Source organism: Pongo pygmaeus, chromosome 7 (assembly GCF_028885625.2).
Source record: "Pongo pygmaeus isolate AG05252 chromosome 7, NHGRI_mPonPyg2-v2.0_pri, whole genome shotgun sequence".
Lineage (NCBI taxonomy): Eukaryota > Metazoa > Chordata > Mammalia > Primates > Hominidae > Pongo > Pongo pygmaeus.
In genome coordinates this window covers 68,308,337-68,327,146 of record NC_072380.2, presented here as the reverse complement: position 1 = coordinate 68,327,146, position 18,810 = coordinate 68,308,337, and the positions used below count along the sequence as shown (strand labels likewise).

General features: G+C 44.5%; 1 long non-coding RNA gene across 2 annotated transcripts in view; it reads right to left on the bottom strand.

The window, feature by feature from the left end:
- Positions 1 to 10,618: 10,618 nt before the first annotated feature.
- LOC129042648 (uncharacterized) overlaps positions 10,619 to 18,810 on the bottom strand; it is a 54,973-nt gene continuing 46,781 nt past the window's right edge. Inside the window, exons 5-7 of one of the 2 annotated variants that reach the window (XR_008504166.1) lie at positions 16,031 to 16,202; positions 14,240 to 14,504; positions 10,619 to 11,339 (exon numbers count right to left, since the gene is read on the bottom strand). This is a non-coding gene — a long non-coding RNA (uncharacterized LOC129042648). Of the gene's footprint in view, positions 11,340 to 14,132; positions 14,505 to 16,030; positions 16,203 to 18,810 lie in introns of those variants that run through there. The other variant, XR_008504167.1, reaches the window with a different exon arrangement.

The window sequence follows — 18,810 nt, the reverse complement described above, 5'->3', positions numbered from 1 at the left end:
TAAACACTTAAGAATTTTTATTTTGTCAGAAACTGCAGCATGAGTTACACAAATATTAACTTATTTGGTTCTATTTTTTTTAAAAACTTCAAGATATTTTGTTGGTGCCCACTTTATAGGCAAGGTAACTGAACCTAGAAGTTAAGTAATATGCTTAAATTCATATAATCCATAAATGGTCAAGCCTAGATTCAAAGCCAGACTCTCTTGAGCTCCAGCGTTTTTTCTTAACACAACTCAAAGAATCATGGCAGCTTCTGCAGAAAGTCTGTGAGCCAGTCATTTTCCGCATCAACACAACAGCAGTTGTGCTCCAGGTCCAGAGTTGCTTTCTCTCCTCCTTTGTTAATTTAATCTCATTCCCTGAATATATAGGCAAATTAATAGGAACTCAAGTTTACAGCTATCTTGGACAACTCTAATCTCTTTTTTCGGGTGGGGGAGTTAGAGAAGTGGCAACTTATATTTAAAAACAATTCTTCACATTTTTCCTTTTCACATTTACATCTCTGTACCAACATACTGCCTAGTGATCCCTAGTTGATACTGAAAAACAGATTTTATATTTTATCCATACTTCACTGTGGAAACAAACATTTCCTTTGATTACCTATAAATAAAACATTCCCCTTAGGAAAAAACTGAGGAATCATCTTTTGGGTTGCTAAAATGTTCATAGGCCTTCCCATCTCTTACTGAGAAGATAAGCATTGAAACTTGTTTTGTTTAAAAATGGAAAAATCCATAAAAATCAAAGACAAATATCCATAACTTGAAATTAAAATGAGAATTCTGTATTGCTGGGTTTGAATCTGACTTAGTTCTTGGTCATTATTAAATGTTTACTCACATGCCTCATAGCATTGTCACTGAAAACTCAATAGAGGACTCAAGGTAACATCACAATGTCCCCTCAGAATGAAGAAAGGGTAAAGAGTGCATATTTCCTATTACCTTTCTCTTTCCTAAGAGAACAATGAGAAAACTATAGGAACTAGAGGATGGTTCAAGGAATTAAAAATCTTTACACAGAAGGAAAAAAATAAACAAAAAAAACACCTACTTGGCAAGGCCATCTCATCAAAACAGTCTAATATGTATAAAAACATCAATCCATAAATAGCTCTTATTATTTTGAGATATGTCCCATCAATACCTAATTTATTGAGAGTTTTTAGCATGAAGGGTTGTTGAATTTTGTCAAAGGCCTTTTCTGCATCTATTGAGATAATCATGTGGTTTTTGTCTTTGGTTCTGCTTATATGCTGGATTACGTTTACTGATTTGCGTATATTGAACCAGACTTGCATCCCAGGGATGAAGCCCACTTGATCATGGTGGATAAGCTTTTTGATGTGCTGCTGGATTCAGCTTGCCAGTACTTTATTGAGGATTTTTGCATCAATGTTCATCAAGGATATTGATCTAAAATTTTCTTTTTTTGTTTTGTCTCTGCTGGGCTTTGGAATCAGGATGATGCTGGCCTCATAAAATGAGTTAGGGAGGATTCCCTCTTTTTCTATTGATTGGAATACTTTCAGAAGGAATGGTACCAGCTCCTCCTTGTAACTCTGGTAGAATTCAGCTGTGAATCCATCTGGTCCTGGACTTTTTTTGTTGGTAGGCTATAAATTATTGCCTCAATTTCAGAACCTGTTATTGGTCTATTCAGGGATTCAACTTCTTCCTGGTTTAGACTTGGGAGGGTGTATATGTCAATGAATTTATCCATTTCTTCTAGATTTTCTAGTTTATTTGTGTACAGGTGTTTATAGTATTCTCTGATGGTAGTTGTATTTCTGTGGGATCAGTGGTGATATCCCCTTTATCATGTTTTATTGCGTCTATTTGATTCTTCTCTCTTTTCTTCTTTATTAGTCTTGCTAGCGGTCTATCAATTTTGTTGATCTTTTCAAAAAACCAGCTCCTGGATTCATTGATTTTTTGAAGGATTTTTTTCTGTCTCTATCTCCTTCAGTTCTGCTCTGATGTTAGTTACTTCTTGCCTTCTGCTAACTTTTGAATGTGTTTGCTCTTGCTTCTCTAGTTCTTTCAATTGTGATGTTAGGGTGTCAAATTTAGATCTTTCCTGCTTTCTCTTGTGGGCATTTAGTGCTATAAATTTCCCTCTACACACTGCTTTGAATGTGTCCCAGAGATTCTGGTATGTTGTGTCTTTGTTCTCATTGGTTTCTAAGAACATCTTTATTTCTCCCTTCATTTCTTTATGTACCCAGTAGTCATTCAGGAGCAGGTTGTTCAGTTTCCATGTAGTTGAGCAGTTTTGAGTGAGTTTCTTAATCCTGAGTTCTAGTTTGATTGCACTGTGGTCTGAGAGACAGTTTGTTAAAATTTCTGTTCTTTTACATTTGCTGAGGAGTGCTTTACTTCCAACTATGTGGTCAATTTTGGAATAAGTGTGATGTGGTGCTGAGAAGAATGTATATTCTGTTGATTTGGGGTGGAGAGTTCTGTAGATGTCTATTAGGTCTGCTTGGTGCAGAGCTGAGTTCAATTCCTGGACATCGTTGTTAACTTTGTGTCTCATTGATCTGTCTAATGTTGATAGTGGGGTGTTAAAGTCTCCCATTATTATTGTGTGGGAGTCTAAGTCTCTTTGTAGGTCTCTAAGGACTTGCTTTATGAATCTGGGTGCTTCTGTATTGGGTGCATATGTATTTAGGATAGTTAGCTCTTCTTGTTGAATTGATCCCTTTACCATTATGTAATGGCCTTCTTTGTCTCCTTTTATCTTTGTTGGTTTAAAGTCTGTTTTATCCGAGACTAGGATTGCAATCCCTGCCTTTTTTTGTTTTCTATTTGCTTGGTAGACCGTCCTCCATCCCTTTATTTTGAGCCTATGTGTGTCTCTGCACGTGAGATGGGTCTCCTGAATACAGCACACTGATGGGTCTTGACTCTTTATCCAATTTGCCAATCTGTGTCTTTTAATTGGAGCATTTAGCCCAGTTACATTTAAGGTTAATATTGTTATGTGTGAATTTGATTGTGTCATTATGATGTTAGCTGGTTATTTTGCTCATTAGTTGATGCAGTTTCTTCCTACCCTTGATGGTCTTTACAATTTGGCATGTTTTTGCAGTGGCTGGTACCGGTTGTTCCTTTCCATGTTTACTGCTTCCTTCAGGAGCTCTTGCAGGGCAGGCCTGGTGGTGATAAAAATCTCTCAGCATTTGCTTGTCTGTAAAGGATTTTATTTCTCCTCCAATTACGAAACTTAGTTTGGCTGGATATGAAATTCTGGCTTGAAAATTCTTTTCTTTAAGAATGTTGAATATTGGCTCCCACTCTCTTCTGGCTTGTAGAGTTTCGGCTGAGAGATCAGCTGTTAGTCTGATGGGCTTCCCTTTGTGGGTAACCCGACCTTTCTCTCTGGCTGCCCTTAACATTTTTTCCTTCATTTCAACTTTGGTGAATCTGACAATTATGTGTCTTGGAGTTGCTCTTCTCAAGGAGTATCTTTGTGGCGTTCTCTGTACTTCCTGAATTTGAATGTTGGCCTGCCTTGCTAGATTGGGGAAATTCTCCTGGATAATATCCTGCAGAGTGTTTTCCAACTTGGTTCCATTCTCCCCGTGACTTTCAGGTACAACAATCAGGCGTAGATTTGGTCTTTTCACATAGTCCCATATTTCTTGGAGGCTTTGGTCATTTCTTTTTACTCTTTTTTCTCTAAACTTCTCTTCCCACTTCATTTCATTCATTTGATCTTCAATCACTGATACATTTTCTTCCAGTTGATCAAATCGGCTAATGAAGCTTGTACATGCATTGTGTAGTTCTAGTGCCATGGTTTTCAGCTCCATCAGCTCATTTAAGGACTTCTCTACACTGGATATTCTAGTTAGCCACTTGTCTAATCTTTTTTAAAGGTTTTTAGCTTCTTTGCAATGGGTTCAAACTTCCTTCTTTAGCTCGGAGAAGTTTGATCATCTGAAGCCTTCTTCTCTCAACTCATCAAAGTCACTCTCCGTCCAGCTTTGTTCCGTTGTTGGTGAGGAGCTGCGTTCCTTTGGAGAGGGAGAGGCACTCTGATTTTTAGAATTTTCAGCTTTTCTGCTCTGTTTCTTCCCCATTTTTGTGGTTTTATCTACCTTTGGTCTTTGATGATGGTGACGTACAGATGGGGTTTTGGTGTGGATGTCCTTTCTGTTTGTTAGTTTTCCTTCTAACAGTCAGGACCCTCAGCTGCAGGTCTGTTGGAGTCTGCTGGAGGTCCACTCCAGACCTTGTTTGCCTAGGTATCAGCAGCAGAGGCTGCAGAACAGTGAATATTGCTGAACAGCAAACGTTGCTGCCTGATCTTTCCCCTGGAAGCTTCATCTCAGAGGCGTACCCAACCATGTGAGGTGTCAGTCTGCCCCTACTGGGGGGTGCCTCCCAGTTAGGCTACTTGGGGGTCAGGGACCCACTTGAGGAGGCAGTTTGTCTGTTCTCAGATCTCCAGCTGTGTGCTGGGAGAACCACTACTCTCTTCCAAACTGTCAGACAGGGACATTTAAGTCTGCAGAGGTTTCTGCTGCCTTTTGTTCAGCTATGCCCTGCCCGCAGAGGTGGAGTCTACAGAGGCAGGCAGGCCTCCTTGAGCTGTGGTGGGCTCCACCCAGTACGAGCTTCCTAGATGCTTTGTTTACCTACTCAAGCCTCAGCAATGGTGGGTGCTCCTCTCCCAGCCTCGCTGCTGCCTTGCAGTTCGATCTCAGACTGCTCTGCTACCAATGAGCAAGACTCTGTGGGTGTGGGACCCTCTGGGCCAGGAGTGGGATATAATCTCCTGGTGTGTTGTTTGCTAAGACCACTGGAAAAGCGCAGTATTAGGGTGGGAGTGACCTAATTTTCCAGGTGCCGTCTGTCACAGCTTCCCTTGGCTAGGAAAGGGAATTCTCTGAACGCTTGCACTTCCTGGATGAGGTGATGCCTTGACCTGCTTTGGCTCATGCTCAGCGAGCTTCACCCACTGTCCTGCACCCACTGTCCGACAAGCCCCAGTGAGATGAACCCGGTACCTCAGTTGGAAATGCAGAAATCACCCATCCTCTGCGTCACTCACGCTGGGATCTGTAGACTGGAGCTGTTCTGTATCGGCCATCTTGACAAACCTGACAAAAACAAGAAATGGGGAAAGGATTCCCTATTTAATAAATGGTGCTGGGTTGGGAAAACTGGCTAGCCATATGTAGAAAGCTAAAACTGGATCCCTTTCTTATGCCTTATACAAAAATTACTTGAAGATGGATCACAGACTTCAATGTTAGACCTAAAACCATAAAAATCCTAGAAGAAAACTTAGGCAATACCATTGAGGACATAGGCATGAGCAAGGACTTCATGTCTAAAACACCAAAAGCAATGGCAACAAAAGCCAAAATTGACAAATGGGATCTAATTAAACTAAAGAGCTTCTGCACAGCAAAAGAAACTACCATCAGAGTGAACAGGCAACCTACAGAATGGGAGAAAATTTTTGCCATCTAGTCATCTGACAAAGGGCTAACATCCACAATCTACGATGAACTCAAACAAATTTACAAGAAAAAAACAAACAACCCCATCAAAAAGTGGCGAAGGATATGAACAGACACTTCTCAAAAGAACACATTTATGCAGCCAAAAAACACATGAAAAAATGCTCATCATCACTGGCCATCAGAGAAATGCAAATCAAAACCACAATGAGATACCATCTCACACCAGTTAGAATGGCGATCATTAAAAAGTCAGGAAACAACAGGTGCTGGAGAGAATGTGGAGAAATACAAACACTTTTACACTGTTGGTGGGACTGTAAACCAGTTCAACCATTGTGGAAGTTGGTGTGGTGATTCCTCAGGGATCTAGAACTAGAAATACCATTTGACCCAGCCATCCCATTACTGGGTATATACCCAAAGGATTATAAATCATGCTGCTATAAGACACATGCACATGTATGTTTATTGTGGCACTATTCACAATAGCAAAGACTTGGAACCAACCCAAATGTCCAACAATGATAGACTGGATTAAGAAAATGTGGCACATATACACCATGGAATACTATGCAGCCATAAAAAAGCATGAGTTCATGTCCTTTGTAGGGACATGGATGAAGCTGGAAACAATCATTCTCAGCAAACTATCGCAAGGACAAAAAACCAAACACCTCATCCTCATGTTCTCACTCATAGGTGGGAATTCAACAAAGAGAACACTTGGACACAGGAAGGGGAACATCACACACTGGGGACTGTCATGGGGTGGGGGGAGGGGAGAGGGAGAGCATTACGAGATATGCCTAATGTAAATGATGAGTTAATGGGTGCAGCACACCAACATGGCACATGTATACATATGTAACAAACCTGCATGTTGTGCACATGTACCCTAGAATTTAAAGTAAAATTTAAAAAAAAAAATCAATTCACTCAACATTCTCCCCAAGACAGCCATGAGGAGGCAGGAGCCTGCTGATTTCCTCTGCTCTCCTCCATGTAGCCTGTTCAATATCATTGAAACTTTTTCATTATTTTCGACTTGGAAATCACATTTTACTTTTTTCTTAGGAGAACGGCTGTAGAATCTAACACTCAAGCTTCAGAATGCTAAGCTAATGACTAGGCTAACTGAATTAGTGAACAAAATTGAGCCCAACTCCTGCCTCATCCTCACTCCTCTCTCAGCCTTAAATAATTCTTTTAAGCAAAGCCAATATAGAGAAACAAATAACCCCTTTCAAAAAACTGTTTTATATCTGCTGCTCACCTGCTTTTTAATGACTCAGAGCCGTCCAATTTGAATTGCAAACCATGGGAAACGTTGCCAGACTTTACTTGTAAAGCAGAACATATCTTATGTGCTCTCACATAATATAACAATAATTAGTCATTTAAAATTAACCAAGTGTTCTAGTTGTTTAAGAAGAATTTTATTCAATGACAATGTACATAATTTTAGAGACCGAACCACAGTGACTATGAAGTATAAAATAGCTTAATCCAAGCTTCTACTATGATGTAGACATTTTGAAATGCTTTTAAACCCTGGTATCTAAAGTCTATTCAGAAAATTATAGTCATATGCTTGAGTACTCACCGTGCCTTACAATTTTTGATTAAAAGTAGCTTGTCTCCATGAAATGGATTCCACATTATTGGTGACCTACATGACAAAAGAAAAAAAAATCAAGTTCAGAGGATAATTGAATGACGTGTAAGCTCAGCACTCCATGGTTTATTACTGAAGTCCAGTTCTGTGCACTTCAAAATTTAACTCTGTGACCTGACAGCTTAGGAGTAGAGCTGAAGTAACTTCAAAATCATTAATTCTTCATGTTTTACATTAGGAATTCATAAGATTTTTCCAACCTTCCTCTTATGTGAGTCTGTTTTGTTTTGTTTTTTAATGGAGAAAAACTCCCCAGATCTTCAAATACAATCAGCTCTCCACCAAGATGTTCTTTGTTTGTGCTGTGGTTTCTCATCTCCTTGGGGAAACCACAGCACCCCCCATTTGAGGAATACAGCTGATCAAGTTGGGAGGCCAACAGCTGTCTTTGAAAGAACTGTCTAGTGCTCTGATAAGTTTTATTTTTCAGTAAAATATTAGGTACCAATAATCCCCATTTTTAAAAGCTGTTCAAAAGAGCAACAATCCATAGGGAGAAAACCCAAAAATTAATCCATGTGTCCAACCAGAACAGTCAGGCGTGGAGTTCCTGACTGTTCTGTCAGGCACTGACCTTACCTGACCGCTCCCCACACACTGCACAGTCTGGGAGCCATGCCCTGCCTCTGAGGCTTCACAGGGAGCGCAGCGTCACCAAACTACTTCTGTGTCCTCAAATCCAGGAAGGGGCACCATATTTTCAAAGGAATGTTATCCAACAACTAGTTGTTTAACATATTTCCATTTTCAGTGTCAAAAGCCTGGCCTGCCTTCTTCACTTTAATCCCAGGGCCTAGCAGAGTGTCTGGCACATAACAGAATGCTGAGGTTCAGGAGTCATGGACAGCTTCAGCCCCAATATAGGTGAGATCTTGCGGAGGCCACCTAACTTCTCTAAGCCTCAGAGGACTGTTTTGAGGAGTAATGAGATCATGTACAATGTTTGGCACTTAGTGACTATAACTATGTTTGCCCTTATCAATAACACCTTAATGGAGCAGAGGATGCAGGCAAGATGGGGTGCCCCATACACCAAGCTGAGGAGATTGAACCTGGTCTCCCAGCTGTGACCCACCACTCTAGTCTGCCTAAGACAGAGCGGCCTCCCTGGATGTGGGATTTCAGTGCCATAAGCGGACCAGCCCTAAACAAACCAGGTTGGTAGGTCACCCTCTCTCCAGATAACAGTAAGATGGGAGAAATGTGTAGAATGGGGTCGAACTGTATGAAACTGCTAAAATTTGACCATTTTTAATCTACCAAAATGGCAAAATTGTATGCCTTAACCAAATGATTGCCAACTCCAAAAATAGTGGCTCCAGCTGGGTGCAGTGGCTTACGCCTGTAAGCACTTCGGGAGGCCAAGGAGGGTGGATCATGAGGTCAGGAGTTTGAGACCAGCCTGGCCAACATGGTGAAACTCTGTCTCTACTAAAAATACAAAAATTAGTTGGGCATGGTGGCACGCACCTATAATCCCAGCTACTTGGGAAGCTGAAGCAGGAGAACTGCTTGAACCCGGGAGAAGGAGGTTGCAGTGAGCCGAGATTGAGCCACTGCACTCCAGCCTGGGCAACAGAGCAAAACTCCATCTGGAAACAAAAAAAACAAAAACAAAAATAGAAAATCTGTGCACTGACTCCCAGAGTGCTGATTCCTCCTCCATAACACACCAGCAGTAACCATTCATTCTTTGTGCACTGCTGGTGCTGACATCTGAATTCTCTGGAAGAATTTGAAGATGTACATTCTTGGTGGGGTGGCCCAGTTAATGGGGGAAAATAGTAAGAGCTATTTAAAGCATCCTCTTGTCCAGACCCTGCAGGCCTCAAATATGTTTTTTTGGAAGGAAAGATCTGTCTTTGAAATTCCTAGCTAAACAAAAGCTAAAGTAGGATTTTCTGAAGGAGCAAGTGTTTAATAAGTGAGATGGGCAAACTCAGCCAGCTCCAGCAGGTAGTGTCAAAGGATCATTAGTTGAGGTCACGTTCATAGAGCCTGCCAGGTGATTTTGATGCTCAACTCACATTGAATTTGGAGGCACTAACACTTCCCCTTCTAGGTTGTCTTTTGAAATACGGTGCCTTGCCCACATGGACTTGGAAGCCCTGGACTGTCTACACCACACACATTCATCAGACCAATGTCAATCAGTTTTAAGTTACAAGGAATCTGGCAGAAAAAAATAAAAAAAAAGAAACACCACCACCTTTGTGAATCTCTTACAGCAAAATTAAAAAACACAAGAAGACGGGCAGCAACTGAACTTGAATTTTCAACTTGTTTTGACGTAATGTAAACAGCCAGAGCTTGCGGCATTCACTTTTTTTGAAATTTAGTTCTTGGCCTCCTTTGAGTAGAAGGCATTACAGTTGATGTTCAACTGTAAAATGGATTTATGGTTTCCACAAATCACTCCCTGGGGCCTTTAAGCAACAGAAGCCCTGTGAGGCCATGAGGAACTGTGGCTCAGGCAATGGTTTGATGTGATTCAGACTTCCAGTGGTCTCTGAGGTACCTGGGGCATAAGAACAGGAGCCGGTGAGCGTCAGGGATTTGTGAGGCCTGGCCCTGTCTTCAGCTGATAAGCAGAAGACTCATCATGGGTGTCCAGCCAACCCATCAGTTTTCATCACCAGTTATTAAAAAACCAGTGACAAGGCCGGGTGCGCTGGCTCATGCCTGTAATCCCAGCACTTTGGGAGGCTGAGGCAGGCAAATCACGAGGTCAGGAGATCGAGACCAGCCTGGCCAACATGGTGAAACCCCATCTCTACTAAAAATACAAAAAAAATTAGCTGGGCATGGTGGTGCACCCCTATAGTCCCAACTACTCTTGAAGCTGAAGCAGGAGAATCGCTTGAACCAGGAAAGCAGAGGTTGCAGTGAGCTGAGATCATCCCACTGCACTCTAGCCTGGCAACGTAGCGAGACTCTGTCTCAAAAAAAACAAAATAAATTAAAAAATGAATAAATAACCAGGGACAGGGATCTTTCATGTACAAAGGCCAGATGGCTTATCTGCTGCAACTTCATGAAGGCAGCAGTGGTTTCCAATTCTCACAAATACAAAATCCTTCACTTTGAAGCCAACCCACAGCCATTTCCACCATTTCCTTTCCTTTCTGCAAATGTGTGTTTTCTTTGTCTGCTCGTCTGCTCCCTGGATGTGTCACCTTGGAAGGGTTATTTATCTCCTCTGATCCCAGTCATTTTCCTGATTTGAAAAATGCATCAGTGGACAGAAGAACGTGTGAAGACTGAATTAACTAATGCAGTGAATAAACTTACAGCAACGACTGGCACAAAGTGAGTTTCCAATGAGAGATGGCGATATTCTTCTTCTTCTATTCATGACTCTCTTTCGAGTTCAGTAATTCTAAACTGTTTTAAAATATAAGCTTTTTTATCATTTAGGTCTGGTGAGGCCAACAGATCAGGAGACAAGTGACACTGAAAAGACAGTTTATTACTCACAGATCCCAAGAGGATGGGGTGCACTACATGGGGGGCAGTGCATAGAGGGAAGCGTCAGGGTCAGTCTGGAGGTGGGTGGAGGAGCAAAGCACCAGCAAGAGCCTTTACTGTGGTTTCCATGGGGAACACAGCCAAGGCAGGATACGCATGCTTAGGACTGGCTGGTTTGAATCATTTCAAGGCTCTGAGGAATTAGGGGCTGTCCTTAGCTGTCTGGTCCCTGCCCTGGGGTGATTAGGGAAGGGAACACTGGCCCAGAGTGTGAAATCCCCATAGAGGAGGTGGTGGAAGTAGGCTGTGGATTGGTTGCTTTGCATATGAAAGGCAAGCTCCCAGAGGAGTTGTATGTAATCTCTGGGAATTAGCTACCCACTTCACACTTCATACCGTGAAAGTATGAAGAAAAGAAAAGGCATTGTGAATACATAAACTCTCCTTCCATACCTCAGGAGACCTGCATATCTGAGTTCACACTAGGCTTCTCCTCAACCACCTTCACCTGAATCCTCAAAGCCATTATGTAGGACCTCTTGCAAATATACGGCCTCCCAGAGAGTAGAGGCCAGCTCAGGGCAAAAAGAAATGCTCAGAAAAGTCTTTTGCTTTCTTCTTCTTTCTGAAATCCTGAGGCATCCATCCTGCCATGGTTCACACCAGCACTGCAGCCCATGCTCATGGAGGTGAAGTGAGAGACTGGCCTGCAAGAGTGACACATACAGAGAAGCGGAGGTAAGGCAGGCCCAGCATTCATTTTTCAAGATATATTATTTCAAGATATTTCCCTTTATTGAGATGTGGTAGTGATAGTTAATGATGGCTCCTCTCTCTGCTCAGAGTTCAGAAAGAATCCAGAAAGAGATGAAAACATCAGGTTTGTTGTGAGTGAAGCAGAACTGGAAACATTTTGCATCTGGGGACAAAATAGAGCATTTACATCCTCCCTCCAATTGTACTTTCCTGCCAGCTGACAGACAGACCACTGCAGACCTCTGCATAGGGAAGAAGGAAGTGTATGACCTCTGGATAGGCTGTTCTGGAAAAGAGACCACGCCAGTGATAGGAGCCATCCGGTTCCAGCTCCTTCCCCCAGTTTCACATCCTACCCTGTGCTCCCCTCCATTGGGGATGATGAGTGCGGGGAAAGGAAAGGAGGGAAGCCAATTTTCTCTAAAACCTCAGAAAGGGAGGGACTTCTTTATTAGTATGGGCCAACCTGGGATGATGGGGAGAGGAGAGAACAATGTTTCCTACAAATACATGAGTACTTACTGAGGGTAGGGCTTTGTGCTGGGTCCTGTGGCTGCAGAGATCAATTAGGCAACTCTCCTTTCCTAACACTCATGGGCCAGCAGGGGAAAGAAAGGAGCCTATGAAACAAGTCACTCTTGGCCACTGCAGTTCACATTTGCAATGTATTAAAGGCGACAATGCTGTGGATATTCCAGATTTGTCTAATCTCACAGTTGCCTACTCCCACTTCCTGAGGCCTGGAGCAGAATGGCCGTCCATCACCACACACACACACACACACACACACACACAATACTGATAGTCCACAGTGTAAACCAGGTTCTCCCAGAATCACAGAAAGGCCATTTTACAAAGCGGCATTGAGCTCCTTTTATGTGCTGGTCTGCAGACATTCAAAGAAGTATGAAGTACAATGCTTGCCTTTTAGAAAGGAAAAAAAAATGTAAAACAAGGTCAACATTATTTCTAAGGCACCCATGATACAGGCAAGTTTGTGGTAAATTTGCACAGAAAATGCAAGCAATCAGAAGAAGGAAAAACTATCAGAGACTGGCATCATCCACACAGGCTTCCTGGAGGAGTTGGGTCTCTGTCTAGACTTTGAAAAATGTGTCTAGACAGAGAAAGAGAAAAATTTCCAAAGAAAAGAAACAGCTACTTGAAAATACCTGGTACAGGAGGCTTAAAGGCACATGGGGGAGGGCCTCAAAGTTGGCTAGGTATTTCATCAAGGCATGGGCAACATAAGACTGTGGCTACTTCTCAGACTGTGGATAGCAGTTCGCCGGCTGTTCAAGGTCAGAAGGGACTTCCACTCTGCCAGCTAACGACCTGATGACCTCCTATCTCTGGCCTCAGAGGATGGGCACACTGGAGGAATACTTAACACATCTGAGGCCGGAGGAGAAAACACACAGACTCCTTTAATGGCCCAAGCAAGCCTGAGCCTGGCAAAGACTTTGCAGTCAGATCCGCCAAGCTGTTGCATTTGCTACCTCAGCTGGCTGCTGTCACTGAGGCCCACCAGGGCACAGAGACAACCACATTGAGGCACTCCTGCCTCTCTTACAGGACAAGAATGGAAATGGCAGCACATGGTAGTCACCTCAAAACCACTTTCTAAAGGAGAGGCTGCATTGTTTTGTCCCCAGGACACCAGGGACTGGATGGGCACCTTTTCTGTGCTCCCCATCATCACCTAGGCACCCCACCTAGCCTTTCTCGGTGAAGATGAGCCTCTACCTCTTGTGTATTCTTCCTTTGTGTTTTCATCTTGCATGCTCTTCCTCATCTGAAGTCTTGTGTTGAGGACTAAGCAGCATAAGATGACTGATGCAGTCTAATAAACTGCACCAAGACAAGTTCTCGGCAGCAAATCTATTTTCCTGACAGTTGTAAGATGCAATCTCCTTGTTGTTGGAGGGTGTCATGAACAGGGCTGGGCTCCTCCAGTCTGCACATCCCCCAAAGTATTGCAGTGTGACAGCCTTCATTAGGAGAGGAACAAACCCCTGGACAAGATATTGCCACCCTGGAAATTCGGCTCTGTGGGGTGCCATGAATATCTTACCTTCTGACAAACAAGTTTCCTCCAGAATTGACATATTCTTGGCCATGTGACATGATCTAAACTAAGTTTCCTGGTGGTTTTCTTTTCTTTTTCTCTTTTTAATTGAGGTTTTGCCTGACAATCTAGAAACTGAACACACTCTGACAGGTGATGCTATTTGAAGCATTTGTTACTTTGAGGATAGGAGGCGTGAGGCGGGGCCCCTAGCAGATTCACCTCCCTCTGTCCCCAGAGAAAGTTTCTGAGCTTCGTGGAGCTCATGTGCCTCAAGCGCGTGGCTTTTGCCTTTCACTTTTCCGGTGACACAAGTACACCTGTGGTAGCAAACGGGTCTGGAACACATGTGCTGTGGCTGAGGATCCAGCAAACCATACCTGAGTGTGCACTGTGTGCCTGGCACTGCGTTCCACCTGGGATGTGCACTGTTTGGTTTAATCCTCCCTACCATCCCACAGGATAGATATATTTCTGTCCACATTGTACAGATGTGGAAACTGGGTTACTGAAAGGTTAAGTGCTAAGATTGCTGAGCCAGTCTGTGACTCTAGCAGAGGCACTTATCCAGGGGAGATTTGGCCCCTCGCCTCTGTCCTTTAAAATGTGGATGGACTGGCCAGGAGCAGCCAGACTCGGGTTAAATACTTGTGCTGTTTGATTTCCTTTTATTTTTCTGATATTTGTTCTCCTTGGAAAAAGAAATGGACCAGGAAAGGTAGATGGAAATCTCCTTTAAGATGAAAAATGCTCATAACACATAGAATCACTGGAAGCACTTACATTGCCATGGAGAAGGAAGGGGTCATCATCACGTGGATGTTAGCTTTCTTAGCAGCTTTTTTGTGCCCTACCTACATCTGAGTGCCTCAATTCCACCTTCATGACAAATGAAATAGGGGCCTCAGAAAGCAAGGGGAGGGGAAAGGGAGTTGATGCGTCTCCTCGCCATTGTAGAGAAGGCCTTGCTGCAAGCATCACTTCAGATTTGCCTCTGCTTGTGCATAAAGACCCAAAAAGAATGAGCTGGACAATCAGTCTCATGGACCTGCAGAAAAAACAAACTGCATTTTGCAAGTTTTCCCATTTTCCCCGGAAATGTTATGCTCTAATCAGCCTGGTGCTCAGCTGCAGGGAAGTGTTTGTGGTGTCCAAGCAGTGGCTGCTGCCCAGAGAGAGAAACTACTTGCACCTCCATTCACTCAATCCCATCCACATCTTTTCCCAGGGTACCCGGGCTCATAAACTCCAGCAGATCTCCACCCGGACATGCTGGGGTCTATGTTAGAAGAGGCAGCATGTGGTAGAAAGGGGCTAAAATGAGAGTTAGCAGGCTTCAGTTGAGTCCGTCTCTGCCACTTCCAAGTCAGGTAACTGGGTAAGCTAGTTGATGCTAAAACCCTGGCAACATAATGCAGGGCGCAGGTGAAGAACAAATGGAATGGAGCTCAACAAAGGGCTTTGTGAGCTCAAAAGCACAATTCAACGTCACCCCCTCCCTGACTAGCATGTGGGCTCCCCAGGTTGGAGCCCCTTTCCCTCTCTCCTGCATGTCCATTGCGGGCTGCAGTGTGTCTGGTGGGCAGGTAAGCGCCCAGATCGCACACAGCCCTGGGACCTCTGCAGAGGTGGCTGCGAGGAACAACATGTCCTTCCTTGTATCCGAGTCATCCTTCCACAATTACAGGACCTCTTTTTTGTTCTCAATTGAGAACATTAGGAGAGCTCTCTACTCTCGCTGTGGTGGCTCCCTTGCCTGTCCCATGCACCCTGGCAGGAGGTCAGTGAGGGCAAGATGGGGAGACCAATCTCTCTCTCTCCCTGACTCTCCACCACTCTCCCCCACCCTATCCCCATCTCTCTCTGCCTCTGTGTATGTTGGTGCTTCTCTGCCCCACCACTGTCTCTCCCTCTCTCTCTGCCTCTCTCTGTCTGCCTTTGTCTCCTCTCCTCCCTCTCTCTCTCCCTCTCTCCCTGCCTCTCCCCGCTTTCTCCCTCTCTCCCTCTCTCTCTCTCTCCCCCTCTGCCTCTCCGTCTCTTTCTCCCGTCTCTGCCTCTCTCTCCCTCTGCCTCTCCCTCTCTCTCTCCTCCCTTGTCTCTTCCTCTCTGTCTGTCTGCCTTTCTCTCTATCTCTGCCTCTGTGTGTATGCTGTGCTTCTCTGCTCCCCACTGCACTGTCTCTCTCTCTCTCTCTCTCTCTCTCTCTCTGCCTCTGTGTCTGCCTCTCTCTTTCTATCTCTCTCCCTCTTTCTTTCTCTCTGCCTCTGTGTGTGTGTGTGCTTCTCTGCCGCACCCCTCCGCTGTCTCTCCCTCTCTCCCTGCCCCTCTGTCTCTCTCCCTCTCTCTCTCCCTGCCTTTCTCTCTCTGCGTGTGTGTGTGTGTCTGTGTGTGTGTCTGTGTGTGTATGTGTGTGTGTGCACACGACAGCGCTTGCTTCTCTGGCTGCCAGCCCTCTCCTGCTGTCTCTCCCTCTCTCTCCTTCTCTCTCTGTCTTTCTCTCTTTCTCTCCCTCAGTCTCCTTCTTTCTCTCCCTTCCTCCCTCCCTCCGCAACCGCCACTCCCGAGCACGCTCACATTCCAGCTGCCACTGTGAGGTGAGCACAGTCTCCACCTGCTTCAGGGGTGTGTTGCACAGAGTGGAGAACCTGGCCTGGGAATTCCAGTTTGCTGTTGAGACATTTGGCTGTGGAAACGGCTGCTCCACTGAAGAGTGAGCACTTCGTCATAGAGACAGCATCTGTTTTGCCTCATGGGGAAAGGAGAATGATAGTTATTCTTTTTATTATGAGAACACCAGGCTGTGCCAAGTACATTATTCCCATGCAGGGGAATTTTACTAGCACCATTGCCCTCCCTCCTCCTCCCCATCCCGTTCCTGCCCAGTGTTCTCCCTCTCCCATGACAGTGTCTTTCCCCAGCATGAGATTGCAAATGTCGTTTCCTGGCATCATACTTATGAAGGGGAATGAGAAGACACTTACCATTTTTATTAATTATATTCTGGGATTTTACAAAAACAAATTCATCTTAATTCTAAGAGACTATAGAATCAAATTCATCATGAAAGACTCCCATGATCACCAGGTCAGTTTTTTAGTAGATTGATAATGGACCTGTCACTCTTTGCCATTTCCACCCAGGAAAATTGAAGTGCGAATTTGAGTGACCGTCTGTATGTCCAAAATGGAAAATGGCATTCATCAGACTACTTCTTTCTCTTATTTCATGTGTAACTCCTTAACAGAAAACAACTGCTTCACACGGAGGGCCTTATCAGACACGGGACAGGGACCACAGTATTAGTACTCAAGTGCTCATAGCCTTTCCCCCACCAAGCCCATCCACTCTGTGCACGGTTGGCCCCAGGGGAGACAAGGTAATTTTCTTCCTTCCTGGTCATCTTGGGGCCCAGACCACCAGCTGGAGAAATGATGCAGAGAGAGCAGGTAGGAGCTCCCTTCCAGGTGGGAAACGCAAGGCAGGCAGCCTCCTCTGACGATGCTGCCATGGCTGGACTGAAATTGTGCTCACTTCCACTCAAGTGAGCAAAGCACATCTGTGTTGCTTATTTTCTACTATTGATCTTTCCTTCCTTAGTCTCCCACCCCATCAGCGCCACTGTACAGCAAGGGAGGGGAAAAGGACTTTTAAACGTGTCCGTTCACAGGAAAGCAGTGTCCTAAGGCTTCTGACTGCCTCCTTCCTCACTGCAGCTGTCATTTCAAGCGTATGCTCCTTCTCCAGCCTCTCCTGCCACAAGAGCACCCAGCAGGTGGGATGCACATGGAGTTACCATGTCCCCAGGTGGGCGAGGGAGACACAGGTCTCAGGTCTGTGGGCAGCCAGTGTAGGCCCTGCTGTTTGGGCCCCTGGTGGCCTCTGCAGCAACGGAGTCGTCTCTGCCAGGCCCTGCTCACCTCTGCTCCTGAACCCTGCACCTGGCATCTCAAGGTCCATGTTGTCTCTGTCATGCATGGCATCTTTCTCAGCTGCTGACATGGCCTTGCTTTGGCTCTCTCATCTATTCTGCAGCCCTTAGATAGGGTTACCATGTCCCCTGTGACAAGGCCCCTGGGTGTTTACCCTCACCTAGTGATTCTGACCTCAGCCCCTCCGTCTCTCCTCTGATACATGGGAACTCCAAGATACCTTCCAAGATACTCAAGGTCAAAATAGACTCATGGTCAATAAATTCTGAGCCTCGTCTGTCTATATACACCCACCTGCCATGCTATTTATTCTGATGTGGCTGTAGGATGCTTCTGGCAGGACCCCATGCAAGATGGTGTCGGTCTAGGCCCACTGGGTGAAGGGAAAGAGCCTGTTGACTTTTAGCTTTGCTGCCATCCCATTCAATGCCACCCTCTCTTTCAAAAGTCTGCGCTCAGAGTGAGATTAATGCAGCAAACAGGGTTTGGTTGTTGCCTTATTCTCTCCCACAATCCACAAGCCAGACAGAGCCACTTCCACAGGGTCATGCTCCTCCTTCCCAAAGGGGCTACTGCCTTGTCCTCTTTCCCCGAATCATAAGGACTATTGGAGCAAAATGAGAAAGCCAGCTTGCAGGTAAAAGAAAATCCAAAATATTATTCTAATGATACTTCCTCCCCTCAAGCCTTCTACTAAATAATAATAATGACATAGAGTTGTGGTCATTGTTAAAGAAAAAGGAAACACAGCCATCCGTCTCAACATCACTGAATTTAAGTAATCAATGTCTATAAGAAGAAAGGAATGATTTAGGGGAAATTCTTACAGTGACAAAATGTTAGAACTAGAAGTTCCAGAATCATATAAAACATTTAGAACCTTTCTATTTTGTAGATGAGGAAGCTGAAATACTGCAAGTTGAAATGACTCATCCTAGGTCCCAGGTCTAGTGAAGAGTGAGCACCAGAAATCACATATACTAGACTACCAGCAGTCAGATATAATCAGCTCCCAAATCTCCTGTGGTTCACTATATATAAAAGAAAAAAACAAAACAAGGAATATCCAACCAAAACAAGGTACATACACAGGAGGGTTCACTGGGCGAGAACAGATACAAACCAGAGAGATTTTGAAGAGCCTGGGGTCTCTAGACAATTCGGCACTGTTGTGGATTGCATGTTTGTATCCCCTCTAAATACGTATGTTGAAGCCCGAGCCCCCAGTGTGATGGTACTTGGAGATGGGGCCTTCGGGAGGTGATAAGGTCATTAAAGTGGAGCCCTCATGAATGACATTAGTGCCTTACAAGAAGAAGCAAGAGAGAGCTTGCTGCCTCTCACTCTCCCCATGTGAGGTCTGAAATTGTCTACAAACCAGGAAGAGGGCCCCCAGCAGAATCTGACCATGATAGCACCCTGATC